Source organism: Capra hircus, chromosome 13 (genome assembly GCF_001704415.2).
Source record: "Capra hircus breed San Clemente chromosome 13, ASM170441v1, whole genome shotgun sequence".
In the NCBI taxonomy this organism is placed as follows: Eukaryota; Metazoa; Chordata; class Mammalia; order Artiodactyla; family Bovidae; genus Capra; species Capra hircus.
This window is the reverse complement of record NC_030820.1, coordinates 57,385,882-57,400,385: the sequence shown is the minus strand read 5'-3', so window position 1 is coordinate 57,400,385 and position 14,504 is coordinate 57,385,882. Positions and strand designations below refer to the sequence as shown.

At 45.7% G+C, this 14,504-nt stretch overlaps 1 protein-coding gene across 11 annotated transcripts in view; it reads right to left on the bottom strand.

Annotated features, from left to right (window-relative positions):
* The window catches only part of LOC102191534, a 71,915-nt gene that overhangs the window by 31,032 nt on the left and 26,379 nt on the right, over positions 1 to 14,504 (bottom strand). Inside the window, exons 2-3 of one of the 11 annotated variants that reach the window (XR_001919041.1) lie at positions 11,929 to 12,118; positions 7,848 to 8,015 (exon numbers count right to left, since the gene is read on the bottom strand). The exons of the other annotated variants lie outside the window; for them this stretch is intronic. The gene's annotated coding sequence lies outside the window, so the exon portion shown is untranslated. The remainder of the gene's footprint in view (positions 1 to 7,847; positions 8,016 to 11,928; positions 12,119 to 14,504) is intronic. 11 annotated transcript variants of the gene reach the window in all.

The window sequence follows — 14,504 nt, the reverse complement described above, 5'->3', positions numbered from 1 at the left end:
TACCACAGGGGTTTCCAGAAGAGAAAGATGGGAGGAGAGAAACGCAAGAGGAGAGAGGCCGTGTGAAGATGGAGGCCAAGCCTGGAGTGACACGGCCACAAGCCAAGGAAGCCAGCAGCTGCCAGGGGCTAGAAGAGGCAGAAATGGAGCCCCTGGAGCCTCCAGAGCAGGCATGACCAGGATCTTGATTTCTGGCCTCCAGGACTGTGAGAAGATAAAGCTCTGTTGTTCTAAACCACTCAGTTTGCAACATAGTCCTCAGGTGGCCCCAGGAAACCAATACACCAAGCAAGAAGAGGGGAGAGGACAGCACACTCATGTGCAGAAATGAGCCCTGTGGAGAAGTCCCGGAGAACAGCATGGGGGTGGCAGCTGGATGGCAAAGTGAAGGCTGAATGGCCAGGGAAATCAGATGGGTAAGGTTGCCCAGGAAATGGCAACCCACTCCAGTGTTCTTGCCTGGAGAATCCCAGGGACGGGGGATCCTGGTGAGCTGCCATCTATGGGGTCACACAGAGTCGGACACGACTGAAGTGACTTAGCAGCAGCAGCAGCAGCCAGGGTCCCACTGATATTTGTGGCGGTCACTCAGGTGTGGCAGGGAGTCCAGGGAGGAAAAGCAGAGGTGTGACAAGATCCTCTCAGCCTCAGTGAAGGTGAAAGTGCTGAAACCCCAAGGATTCTAGATGCCGAGAGCAGGGGAGGGGCTCCTGGGCAGTGACGCTTCTAACTCTGACCAGGCCTGGACTCAGGGGTGGTAGACAGAGAGGAGAAGGTGCCCCTACATGCACGTGGTCCCAGAAACCCAAAGAGGACTCAGGCTCTCTGACCAAGATGGAGAAAACAGGAGAGATAAGATTGAAGATGAAAGAACATCTTTCAGGTTCTCCAGGTTTGGGCACTGGAGCATTTGAGTTCCACGTGGTGCGGGGCACGTTTAGGGAAAGACAGTCACTGAGCTTGGGAGGGGCAAGGTCAGGGACCTGCTGATAAGCAGCGTCCAGGTGCCCACATGCACTCTCTTATTCAAGGACTCTGACATGTGCGGTGCGACCATAACGCCCTGCGTGAGAGGGACACCCCAAGCCAGGGCAGTGTCTCCTACATTCGAGGGAGACCGGGGTGAAGGAGGGCCCACTGTGGTTCTCACCATATCTGTGACCTATGACAACAACAAAAAGGTCTGAAGCAAAATTCTAAAATGTTAACATTTGCTAAATATGAGCAGTGCATATATGTGTGTTTATGACATAATCCTCCGACATGATTAAAATATTTTATAACATTAAAAAAAATTAAAACTGCTTTTGAAAAGAAGTAAAAACCTTAGATTTCAGAATGAGATTTGTTGAGTCCAAGGGAAGAGACCTCTCACTGGCTTCAGCACCACCAGCCGCAGAGCAGAGCCCTGATCAGGAGCCCCCTTGGGGGTCCTGGCTGTAGCACAGATGCTTGAAGGAGTGACGGTACACCCACTCGGGAGTCAAGGCCACAAAAAGGAGGGAGCCTTAGGTATGATTATAAGCAGAAGAGAAAAGCCAGCAGGAGAGACTGAGAAGCTGTGAACAAGAGACGGGACCGAAGAGGGGAAGGAAGACATCAGGCCGGAAAGGGGGGTGGGACGTCTCTTACCCCGAGCAGAGACAAGTAGCCCAGGACAGCGACATCACCGAAGGGAGAGTTCACAGCCAACACAGTTCTGAAAACCCACCAGCTACCAGTCCCTGTGCCCAGTCACAGAGATAGAGAGAATCCAGATGCTGGTATCAGGGGCTCAGAGCCTAGGATGGGAGGGAAACTACTGGTTAGGATATCCAGCACCATGGGCGATCCCAGAGTCATCCTCCACCAGATGGGCCTCAGGAGCCCGGACTCCCAACACACATGAGCGCCCACATTGGCACCCTGGCCTCCTCACCTCTAAAGCAAAGATGAACGCCCAGCGGGCCCGTTCTCCCTGGAGTGGGTAGGAAGAGGAAACCAGACCGTGTACATCACACGGTGAGAGCTCAAGAAATTGCAGCTCTTGGCAATCGCAGCAGTCATGGTGATAATACTGCTATCATGCCCAATTTTGTGAATTTCATACCTCACAGGAGTCACTGCATGTTCAGTGGCCATGAAAAGCACCTGATGAGGAACAGAGAACCGCAGGCAGGCCCAAAATGCAGAGGCCGGATGGGAGCTGGCATGCCCCCTGCCACATGCAGCAAAACCTGCGTCTCTGCCTCCTCAGGGGCCTGTGGGCCTGCCCACAGGGTGGCTGTGGCAGGGGCCGGGGAGTAGTATCTGCTGTGGGCAGAAGAGAGGGGTGTGGAAGGAGCAGGGAGGTCAGTATGAGCAGAAGGGAGGGACTGGCTGCCTGCGGTGTCCACAGTGCGCTGGGGACGGCCGGCCCATGGAGGAGGCTGGGCTGTGCCTCAGGGCTGTAAGGAGGCTGAAGACTATTCAGTAAGTTGCATGTATAGATGTGAGAGTTGGACTGTGAAGAAGGCTGAGCACCGAAGAATTGATGCTTTTGAACTGTGGTGTCGGAGAAGACTCTTGAGAGTCCCTTGGACTTCAAGGAGATCCGACCAACCAGTCCATTCTGAAGGAGATCAACCCTGGGATTTCTTTGGAAGGAATGATGCTAAAGCTGAAGCTCCAGTACTTTGGCCACCTCATGCGAAGAGTTGACTCATTGGAAAAGACTCTGATGCTGGGAGGGATTGGGGGCAGGAGGAGAAGGGGACGACCCAGGATGAGACGGCTGGATGGCATCACGGACTCGATGGACGTGAGTCTGAGTGAACTCCGGGAGATGGTGATGGACAGGGAGGCCTGGCGTGCTGTGATTCATGGGGTCGCAAAGAGTAGGACACGACTGAGCGACTGAACTGAAACTGTGGCTGCATTTCATTTCTGTGTTCAAAGATGACAGGCGGGAGCAGAGGGGTGTCCTCACGGGGTTTTGGATTTGTCACAGAAACAAAGGAAACTTGGGTCCGACTAGACCTGGGAGGAGAGAGGAGGAAGGATGTGGACGGTCCCCAGGTGTGGTTCTGGGAGACTGAATAAAGTGGACAGTGGTTCCCTTCCTCAGGAGAGCGGATGAAGACTGCAGGCCGCTATCTTCTCTGGGAAGGGGAAGGCAAGGTCAGGGGCCAGGGGTGAGGCAGGGCGAATGGGACAGGCTTGATGGAAGTGGTGAAGGTCTGAAAGAGCTGCCACGGTGATGTGAAAAGCAGCTGAGGAGGGACAAGCAGGGCTGCGGGCAGCACCACAATTCCAGCGCCAATTGGAGCCCATACATTTGCGATGGCACCAATCAACGCACCATTGGCAACCGGGATGGAAGAAGCAACGGGCTGGGGAGGGGCGGGCAGAGCCGCGAGCCTGGGAGCAGAGCGCACAGGGTAAAAATGGAGAGTGATGGTGGAGACAGGCCGAAAGGGTGGGTGGGCTGAGAGAGGGAGCAGCTGAGGAACAACAGGAAGTAAAGGCAGGGTTGGAGGGAGTCAGGAGACAGAGGTCTCCAGGGCGGGCAAGCTCAGGGTGGTGGGAAATCCCAGCAGATGGCATCTCCATTCGAGAAGGCAGTTGCGCGGCCCCCGGGGCGGGGCGGGGCGGGGGCAGTGACCCAGGGCAGTGGGGGTGCGTGAGCAGCAGAGGCTGACAGCAAGTAGTGCTCACCCTTGGCCATGTGTCTCTCCTCAGGAGACACAGGCTGAGTGTCAGGAACCACACTCGAGCCTAGGATCAAAACCACAGTTCCTGGGCTTCCCTGGTGGGCCAGTGGTTAAGAACCCACCTGCCAATGCAGGGGACACTGGTTCGTTCCCTGGTCCGGGAAGACCCCACATGCCATGGGGTGAATAAGCCTGTGCTACTGATCCTGCGCTCTGGAATCCATGTTCTGCAACAAGAGAAAAGGCTCTGCAGCAAAAAGCCTGTACACCGCAGCTAGAAAGCAGCCCTCGCTCACCCGCACTGGAGAAGGCCCAGCACAGCCAAGAATAAATAAATAAGAAAAAAACAACCAAAACACACCACAGTCCCTGACTCCCTGCTCTGGAGTCAAATATGTGACCGTGACACAGAACAAAGGTCAACGAGACTGTCAGATCCCCCCGACCCAGCAGAACCTCACGTTTAAGAATGCATCCAAAGGGAAAACAAACCAAGAGAAAAATAAAACTGCACCTTTTATGAGGCTCATTGCATCTACAGGACAAGAAAAACGCTGAAAGAAAGCTAAGCATTCAAAACAAAATTAAAAATATGGAGATGATGAAGACATATCACGTCTGTGACACGCAGACGAGCTTCCTCGGGTAGAAAACCTGTCCTGCTCATCTCTTCATCCCCAGCACGCAGCGCCAGACTTGGCGCATAATAGGCACTCAGAAGCTGTCTGAACAAATGAACGGATGGAGGAAACCGCATCCCATTATGATTAGACCCATGCAGGAGGATAAAAAAAAAAAGTAAGCCCTTGGAGGAGAAAATGCAAAAATAATCAAAATACTGATATTAGGAGAGTGCAGGCAGGATGACTTCTTTACTTATTTAAAAACTATGCCTAATCCTAGCACATTGTCTAATAGTTAGAGGGGAGTATTTGCTCTTTAAAAAGGCTTGGATCAAGGGAAGAAATACAAGTCAAAACTGCAGAATTTCTTGGGACTTCCTTGGTGGTCCAGCAGTTAAGAATCCATGGTGCAGGGGACATGGTTTGATCCCTGGTCAGGGAACTAAGATCCCACATGCCTCAGGGCAACTAAGCACTACCCTTACAGCTAGAGAAGCCCATGGGCCGCAATGAATACCCAGCGCAGCCAGAATAAAATAAATAAAACCATTTTTTTTTTCAATGTATAATTCTTGGTGATGACAGTAACCAAAAAAAGAAAAAACTTGGCATGTAAAAAACTGCAAATACATTTAGCCTTTGTGGAAATCTATCCCCCAAATAAACTGACAGAAATAGAAATGACACAAAGTTACTTGCTGCAACAATTTTAACATGTCAAAGGGCAGGCACAGCGTCAGGTCTAGGGTAAAGCACAGTGGAGCACTCTGATGATAGAGAAAGCGTCGGGATGCCTCCTCCAGCAGACCGGGCTAACCTCAGGACCCCAGGACAATGGGGAAGGCCACGGGCAGAGTGCCAGGCACGGTACTCCACTCACGCCTGAGAAAGGAGCATGGCGGCATAGGGTATAAGGACGCACGCGCATTTGCTGTGAGCTATGTGTGTGTGTGGGGGGGGGGCTAATTTTTAACGGCAAGGATAAACCAAAACCTAATAAAAATGGCCATCTGTGGCGGCAAGAGAGAGAGAGAGGATGGTGAGGGAGGCAGGAGTGGAAATCAGATTTCTCTAAATGTACTTTCTTTTACAGTTTTGACTTTAGAATCATGTAAAAACATTTTAAATAATTACACATCTAAATTAAATCAACATGTAAAAGCTAAAGCAATCCCTAAAAATGAAAAATAAATGAAAACAAATGAGCTTAACTGTGTATCAAGATGGCAGCTTAACCACAAAAAGAAGTGTTAGTGCAAGTGACTTTAAAGCACACTGATAGTAATATGCCTGTGCCATCTCCAGCAGGAAAGAGCCTGAAAGCAAAAAGAACTGCAAAGAAATCGTAAACTATACTCAGTAATTCTACCAGGCTGTTAGTAATAATATTGCTATTTTTATTTTAGATACACATATACCAAACACACATAAATACCATTAAGAAGGCAGATTTATACTATGTAAAAAAAAATCAAATAAAAAGATACAAATATAAAATTAAGTAAGTAAAAGCCCTTATAGGGCTTCCTCGGTGGCTTAGTGGTAAAGACTCTGACTGCAATGCAGGAGATGGAGGAGACCTAGGTTCGATATTTGGGTCTAGAAGATCCCCTAGAGGAGGGTATAGCACCCCACTCCAGTATTCTTGCCTGGAGAATCCCATGGACAGAGAAGCCTGGAAGGCTTTACAGTCCATGGGGTCACAAAGAGTCGGACATGACCGAAGCAACTTAGCACACAGGTACAAAAGCCCTATAATCCTAAATTTGAGTAGGAAATATCAATATAAACTCATGAGGAATTGTTATTTTTTAAGAAAATAAATCGCTCTGTCACTAAAAGCCATGACCAGTCTTGCAACAGTGAGTACCTCTGGTATCCACGTTCTGGCTTCGTATTATCGTTTCCCTCATAAAGGAACCAGGGTTCCTTGGAGAAATGGCTGATTCCAGGTAGAAGTGAGCTAGTAGCAAAGTCTACTGGGTCACATTAAGAAGATGCAGGAGCCACCTTGAAGGGTTCCACCACTGGTCATATTAAGACAATTTGATTATCAAAAAGAATAACAATTACGGTGGATTAAGACATATCTAATATGTTAAGATACAGGAGTTCATAATAATGCTCAAAATAAAACTTCAAAACCTAATTGGTAACCTTGAAGGTTATAAGAACACCAACTAATTCTTCTAAAAACTGGCAGATAAAGGGGAAGAGTGCAGCATTTAGCTTGTCTTCCCTAGACAGTTTTTCAGGGTTACCAAATAGCTGCAGGGGAAGTTCTTTATAGAAGTATTCCAGCTATAAAATTAAGAAGGAATGATAGTAACAGATACACAGTACTATATATAAAATAGATAACCAACAAGGACCTACTGTATAGCATAGGGAACTGCACGCAACATTCTGTTATAACCTATAGGGGAAAAGAATCTGAAAAAGAGTATATATAGCATATATATATATATATATATATGCATGCACGTATAACTGAATCACTTGGCTGTACACCTGAAACTAACACAACATTGTAAATCAACTGGACTTCAATAAAAAAGAAAAAATAAATGAAGGAATGATGGCATTAAAGCATCACAATTTTGCAACCTCTAACAAAATCCTAGATCTGGGCAAGGCTCACTAGTGGCTGCTTAGAGGCCGATGAGGAACTTTATCACAAACAGCTAAGGCTGACAGAACCTAATCCAGTGACCACGTGGCTTTTGCGCTTCCTCATTTGATGCAGCAAGAAAACACAGCAACATCTAAAAAGTGTTCTCACAACACTACACAAAAATCTGAGTCTGACTGAGCCTCTAGACTTCACCAATTGGGAGGGAACACTGGGAATATAAGAACTTCTCAAATGGCACTGGAAATGCAATCAGCCAGATCCCAAATGCAGGAAACCCTATAGGACTGATAACCTAGTATATCCTAACAAATAAATAGTAGGGGAGGAAGAACTACTACAGATTAAAGGAGATTTTCATATACAACAGTACATGAAACTTTGGAGTATTCCGATTTGAACAGAATATCTGCAAAAAGCAGCTGTATGAGAAAACTGGCAAAATCTGAACAGGACTAGATATTAGATGATATTATTCAGGAACCACTAAAAATTTTTATACTTGTGATAATGGTGCTGTCATTATGGGAGTTTTTAAAGTGTCTGTATTTCTTAGGGAGTGATACTAATGCATGTATAGTTGAAATGTCTGGGGACTGCTTTTATCTGGGTAAGAAAAATGAAGGAAGATTGGTCAAATGTTAACGACAGTTGGAGCTGGGTGAAGAGTACGTGGACATTCATTTTAATACCTCTTGGACTACTGGATGTGTTTGAAATTTTCCATAATAAAAAGTTGTTTTTTTTTTTAAAGAGAAATAGCTCATGATAATAAGAATGCATGCCTTCTATTTTCCTACATGATTAAAGAAACTGGGCAAAAACAGACCTTTTGTTCTGGAGTCACTAAATCCTAAGTAGCTGTTTTCTGAATTATGAATATCAGCTAAAGTAAGACAAAAGAGAATTTGCTGCAGAGACCTTCAGGTTGTAATTTTTCACAACAATGATTGTCTGGATCTGTGAGGTACCACACCATGATGGGTTTGAGGCATTCAGAAAGCACCACTGGAAAATCTGATCTGTTTTCTTATAGAAAAATGGCAAGAGCAGGAATCTGCTCCATCAGCTCAGTCCGGACTGTGGGCTCTGCAGCAATCAAAAAAAAAAAAAGAGCAAAAGAATTATATAAGAATAAGCCAAGCATCTTATACAGTATATACTGATAGTTTCTAAGCTTTTCTTACTAAAATACTTCATCAAGGAAATTAGACAAATGCAGTTTAAAAATCATTTCCAATTTAGAGTGCTTATGCTACAGACAAGCTTAAAAAGCTAATAAGCTATAGGGCAATATAAAAACATAAAAAGAAGAGAGAATGACAACTCTATTATAACAAGCCGTATATAAATCGAGGTGGGAACAGGAGGTCTGCGTGCTGGGCCAGGGTCCAAAACCCATTACAACTAATGGCATATATGCCAGACCTATGGGTTGTGCTTATTTAAATTCTAGCCAGAATGTATACATTATAAACAATCCTTTCATAAATGTGCTCCCCCACAATCCACGCATCCCAATTACTTTGGAGGCACAGCATTAAACAAAAGAGCGGCTCTAGCTCCAATATACCACATTAAATTTAACACAAATGTATAATTGCTTCAGCACTGTAAATGGTGACTCATTTACAAAGAGAATCCATTTAAGGACTCAAAACATCCACTTGGGCCTTTTTAAAAGCATTGTGTCACATTAAAATATATGAATATTTTAAACTAATAGGAGAGCTATATGAAACGCTTATTTTTCTATTTTCTAGTAAAAGGATCAAAATCTAGAGCAAGTGTAAGATTTTGGAAACTTTCTGAAGCTGTTCACCAGACATTATCCATGCAGAGGACAAGTGGGGGTACAGAGCAGCTGTCAGTACTGGCAATAAGATGAGTGACTAGTACTCCACTAACTCATCTTACTAATCGCAACTCTGTGTGTTTGAGGTGGTGGCGGGTCGGGGGGGGGTGCCAATAGCGGGGCGGTAGATGGACAATGTCTTAGTATCTACCATAAGGTAGTGTGCTTTTCTTCCAAGACAGCAATTACGGAGAGGTACAAAGACTAAGAAAAATCAAGATTAGCCTACAAAGATCGTGAGGGAAACTAATGATTGGGATTATTCTAATCCAAAGGACTTCTTTTGACTTGGTATTTCTTAGCAACCAGTTCAGTTCAGTTCAGTTCAGTTCAGTCACTCAGTCGTATCCGACTCTTTGCGACCCCATGAATCGCAGCACGCCAGGCCTCCCTATTCATCACCATCTCCCGGAGTTCACTCAGACTCACATCCATCGAGTCAGTGATGCCATCCAGCCATCTCATCCTGGGTCGTTCCCTTCTCCTCCTGCCCCCAATCCCTCCCAGCATCAGAGTTTTTTCCAATGAGTCAACTCTTCTCATGAGGTGGCCAAAGTACTGGAGTTTCAGCTTTAGCATCAGTCCTTCCAAAGAAATCCCAGGGTTGATCTTCAGAATGGACTGGTTGGATCTCCTTGCAGTCCAAGGGACTCGAAAGAGTCTTCTCCAACACCACAGCTCAAAAGCATCAATTCTTCGGTGCTCAGCTTTCTTCACAGTCCAACTCTCACATCCATACATGACCACTGGAAAAACCATAGCCTTGACTAGATGGACCTTTGTTGGCAAAGTAATGTCTGTTTTTTACTATGCTATCTAGGTTGATCATAACTTTTCTTCCAAGGAGTTAGCATCTTTTAATTTCATGGCTGCAATCATCATCTGCAGTGATTCTGCAGCCCCCCAAAAATAAAGTCTGACACTGTTTCTACTGTTTCCCCATCTATTTCCCATTAAGTGATGGGACTGGATGCCATGATCTTCGTTTTCTGAATGTTGAGCTTTAGGCCAACTTTTTTGCTCTCCTCTTTCACTTTCATCAAGAGGCTTTTTAGTTCCTCTTCACTTTCTGCCATAAGGGTGGTGTCATCTGCATATCTGAGGTTATTGATATTTCTCCTGGCAATCTTGATTCCAGCTTGTGTTTCTTCCAGTCCAGCGTTTCTCATGATGTACTCTGCATAGAAGCTAAATAAGCAGGGTGACAATTATACAGCCTTGACATACTCCTTTTCCTATTTGGAACCAGTCTGTTGCTCCATGTCCAGTTCTAACTGTTGCTTCCTGACCTGCATACAGATTTCTCAAGAGGCAGGTCAGGTGGTCTGGTATTCCCATCTCTTTCAGAACTGTCCACAGTTTATTGTGATCCACACAGTCAAAGGCTTTGGCATAGTCAATAAAGCAGAAATAGATGTTTTTCTGGAACTCTCTTGCTTTTTCCATGATCCAGCGAATGCTGGCAATTTTATCTCTGGTTCCTCTGCCTTTTCTAAAACCAGCTTGAACATCAGGGAGGTCACGGTTCACGTATTGCTGAAGCCTGGCTTGGAGAATTTTGAGCATTACTTTACTAGCATGTGAGATGAGTGCAATTGTGCGATAGTTTGAGCATTCTTTGGCATTGCCTTTCTTTGGGATTGGAATGAAAACTGACCTTTTCCAGTCCTATGGCCACTGGTGAGTTTTCCAAATTTGCTGGCATATTGAGTGCAGCACTTTCACAGCATCATCTTTAAGGATTTGAAACACCTCAATTGGAATTCCATCACCTCCACTAGCTTTGTTCGTAGTGATGCTTTCTAAGGCCCACTTGACTTCACATTCCAAGATATCTGGTTCTAAATTAGTGATCACATCATCATGATTATCTGGGTCATGAAGATCTTTTTTGTACAGTTCTTCCGTGTATTCTGGCAAAACTCACAAAATACAAAAAGTCCTAACTGCCAGGACAAACAGCATTCAGAGTCCTTCAGTTCAGTTCAGTTCAGTCGCTCAATCGTGTCCGACTCTTTGCAACCCCATGGACTGCAGCACACCAGGCGTCCCTGTCCATCACCAATTCCCAGAGCTTACTCAAACTTAGGTCCATCGAGTCGGTGATGCCATCCAACCATCTCATCCTCTGTCGTCCCCTTCTCCTCCTGCCTTCAATCTTTCCCAGCATCAGGGTCTTTTCAAATGAGCCAGTTCTTCCCATCAGGTGGCCAAAGTACTAGAGCTTCAGCTTCAGCATCAGTTTTTCCAATGAATGTTCAGGACTGATTTCCTTTAGGATGGACTGGTTGGATCTCCTTGCAGTCTAAGGGACTCTTAAGAGTCTTCTCCAATACCACAGCTCAAAAGCATCAATTCTTCAGTGCTCAGCTTTCTTTATAGTCCAACTCTCACATCCATACATGACTACTGGAAATACCATATCTTTGACTAGACAGACCTTTGTTGGCAAAGTAATGTCTCTGCTTTTTAATATGCTGTCTAGGTTGGTCAAAGCTTTTCTTCCAAGGAGCAAGCATCTTTTAATTTCATGGCTGCAGTCACCATTTGCAGTGATTTTGGAGCCCCCCAAAAATAAAGTCTCTCACTGTTTCCACTGTTTCCCTATCTATTTACCATGAAGTGATGGGACTGGATGCCATGATCTTAGTTTTCTGAATGTTGAGTTTTAAGCCAACTTTTTCACTCTCTTCTTTCACTTTCATCAAGAGGCTCTTAAGTTCTTCTTCGCTTTCTGCCATAACGGTGTTGTCATGTCTAAGGGTCTACATGTCTGAGGTTACTGATATTTCTCCTGGCAATCTTGATTCCAGCTTGTGCTTCATCCAGCCTGGCATTTTGCATGATGTACTCTCCGCATAAGTTAAATAAGCAGGGTGACAATATACAGCCTTGACATTCTCCTTTCCTGATTTGGAACCAGTCTGTTTTTCCATGTCCTTAGTCATTCTAATTTTCTAAAAGTAAGGATAATCTGATGCCAACTAAGAGGCCATTCTTCATGACAAAAATCTACTCATGGTTAGACACTGTGTATAGTTTCCCAATGAATAAACAGGTTTTACTTTAAATTAGCTATCAAAGCTGATACACAATTTCTTGGAAAAGCACACAGTAAAAGTAGAAGCCTCCAGTCCCTGTACAAACCTGCGTCTTCTGACAATCTGACCATGATGCCCATTACTGTTAGGAAGTCTTCTTCATTGTTACTGAAGTCCAAGAAGATATCAAGGAGCCCTCGGGCCATAACTTGACAGTGGAGATGAGAAAGGGTCCACACAGTTACGTGTGCTCACTCCGGCATGTGCTCCGAGCAGGTAATGCAATCAGGGTGCACCTACATCCAGAGGGAGAAAACCCCATCAAGGGATGTCTGAAGGCGGTCATTCAACATGGGTCTACATCCTCTAGCAAGGGGACCCATATCCTCCAGGCTGGCAGTCTCTGGAGGTCAAAACTGTCCATGTGCACAAAAGAAAACCTTTTTCTCTTTCTCTGACAGATTCTTCAGGCCTAGATAGACTTGGAAAAGAGGTCCCATGACAGCGGGAGGGAATTAAGTGACCAGCAAATGCAGAAGGAAAAGGTCCAAAGGGACATCTGATGGCCACCTCAATCCCAAATGGCCTCCCCCTGAGTGTCAGTACTGCCCCCTGGCTGCCCCTCCCCAGGATGTGACCATCAGAAGTGGCTACTGTTGCTGTTGTTCACTCTCAGTCATGTCTGACTCTGCAACCCCATGAATGGCAGCACATGAGGCCTCCCTGTCCTTCACTCTCCCGGAGTTTGCTCAAACTCATGTTCATTGACTTGGTGATGCCATCCAACTATCTCATCCTCTGTTTTCCCCTTCTCCTCCTGCCCTCAGTCTTTCCCAGCATCAGCATCTAGACATTGTCAAATGCCTATCGGGGGCAAAATTCCACCCTGGTTTGAGAACCACTGTGTTAAAGGATGCTGGCTACGACGTTGACAACAATCCCATGAATCTAAACTTACTTCGCACGAAGGTTTAAAGACAAAACACAAAGACCAAAAAAGCCACAATGAGGTAACATTACTCCCTCGAGAGGAACTAAAATTATAATTATAATACCTAGTGCTGGGCAAAGATAGGGACCATAGAAACTCAGACTTTGTGGGAATGCAAAATAGCGCAGGTTATTCAGAAAACAATCTGGCAGTTTCTCAAAAAGTTAAATACACACTTATCATTCAACACAGAGATTCCCTCTTAGGTATTTACCCAAATGAAATGAAAACATATGTCCACACAAAGACTTGTACGCCAATGTTCACGTTATCAGCATTCACAATAGTCACAGAATGAAAAAATCTCCATGTCTGTCAAAACACAGAATATCCATTCAATGGAACACAACTCAGCCAAAAAAAGGAGAGAACTACTGGGGACAACAAGAAAGAATCTCAAATGCATTCTGCTAAGTGAAAGAAGCCAGACAGAGAAGACTACATACCACGTGATTCCATTTACAGGAAATTCTTAAAAAGGCAAAACCTTAGCATCAAAAATCAGATCAGTGGTTGCTTGGATCAGCGGTCGTGAGACAGCAGAGATGGATAGCAGGAACACACAAGGATACGGGGAGGATGGAAATATTCACCCTTGACCACAGGTACACATGACATGAGTGCACACATTTACCCCAAACTCACTGCAGGGGACGCTTTAAGTGAGTGGGTTCTATTGCATGAAAAGCATGCCTTGATAAAGGCATTTTAAACAAAGACACTGATGACAGAAGTCAATGCAAGCAGCAGTCACTAATGGTGGCCTGGAGGCCGAGGGATGCCTGAGAGGAGGGCCTGGACTCCCTGGGAGGTGTCTTTCAACAAATGGAAAGGAGTCTCTGCCTGCTCCTCTGGGTCTCTGACAGCCTAGAAATAATACTTGTCTCTGCTTCATTTCCGGCCATGCACTGGAGAACAGCGGAAGACAGAAACCCACCAGGATATTCAGAAAAAGATGATGGCAATGTGGAATGCAAAGAGGCAATCCAGGAGGAAATTTCACCCGACTAGGCCTGTCCAGGGAGAGGTGTACAGCACCCTCACAATTCCCCGCCCCCCGGGATGCAAGGCCAAGGTCTGGCAGCTGGGACTTTTGGGGAAGCCGAAACAGTCAGTCAAGCCCCTGATTACATTCCACTGGACCACAGTGATGGCAGCCTCCCCTGGGAAATTAAGCAGCTAAGATCGCCAATCTGCTTGTAGGGCCACCGAATGGATACCCAGCAGTGCATCCAGCCTCAAGTGGTCCCAGGGGCCCTGCCCTCTTAAGGGGAGCCAGGAAAGCAGTAAGAGAGGGCCCTGGAGCAGAGACACAGACCTTGCGGCAAATACAGAGTGTGAGGGAGTAAAGACACAAACAGGCTGGTGCTCTGGCACCAGCACTTTGGAGAACCTGGCTGCTTGATGCTGGAACGACCTAGCGAGGTCACAGTGGATGAACATAAGCCTCAAGACTTCTCACTGCTTGTTGTGCTGATGACCTGAATGAACACAGGACAATTGTGTGCCTCAGAAAAGTGTGAGGAAGCTTAAATGAAATCTTGAGATTGTGTCCATGAAGTTCAGTCTGGCTACTTGGTTCATGCTGAGCCCTCTAGCAAGTCAGCCATCAATCAGTATTATATAGGCAAAGAATTACAATCAAAGTGCCTATCAGAAGAGGGAAGCTAAAATAAATTAGGATGTAGCTA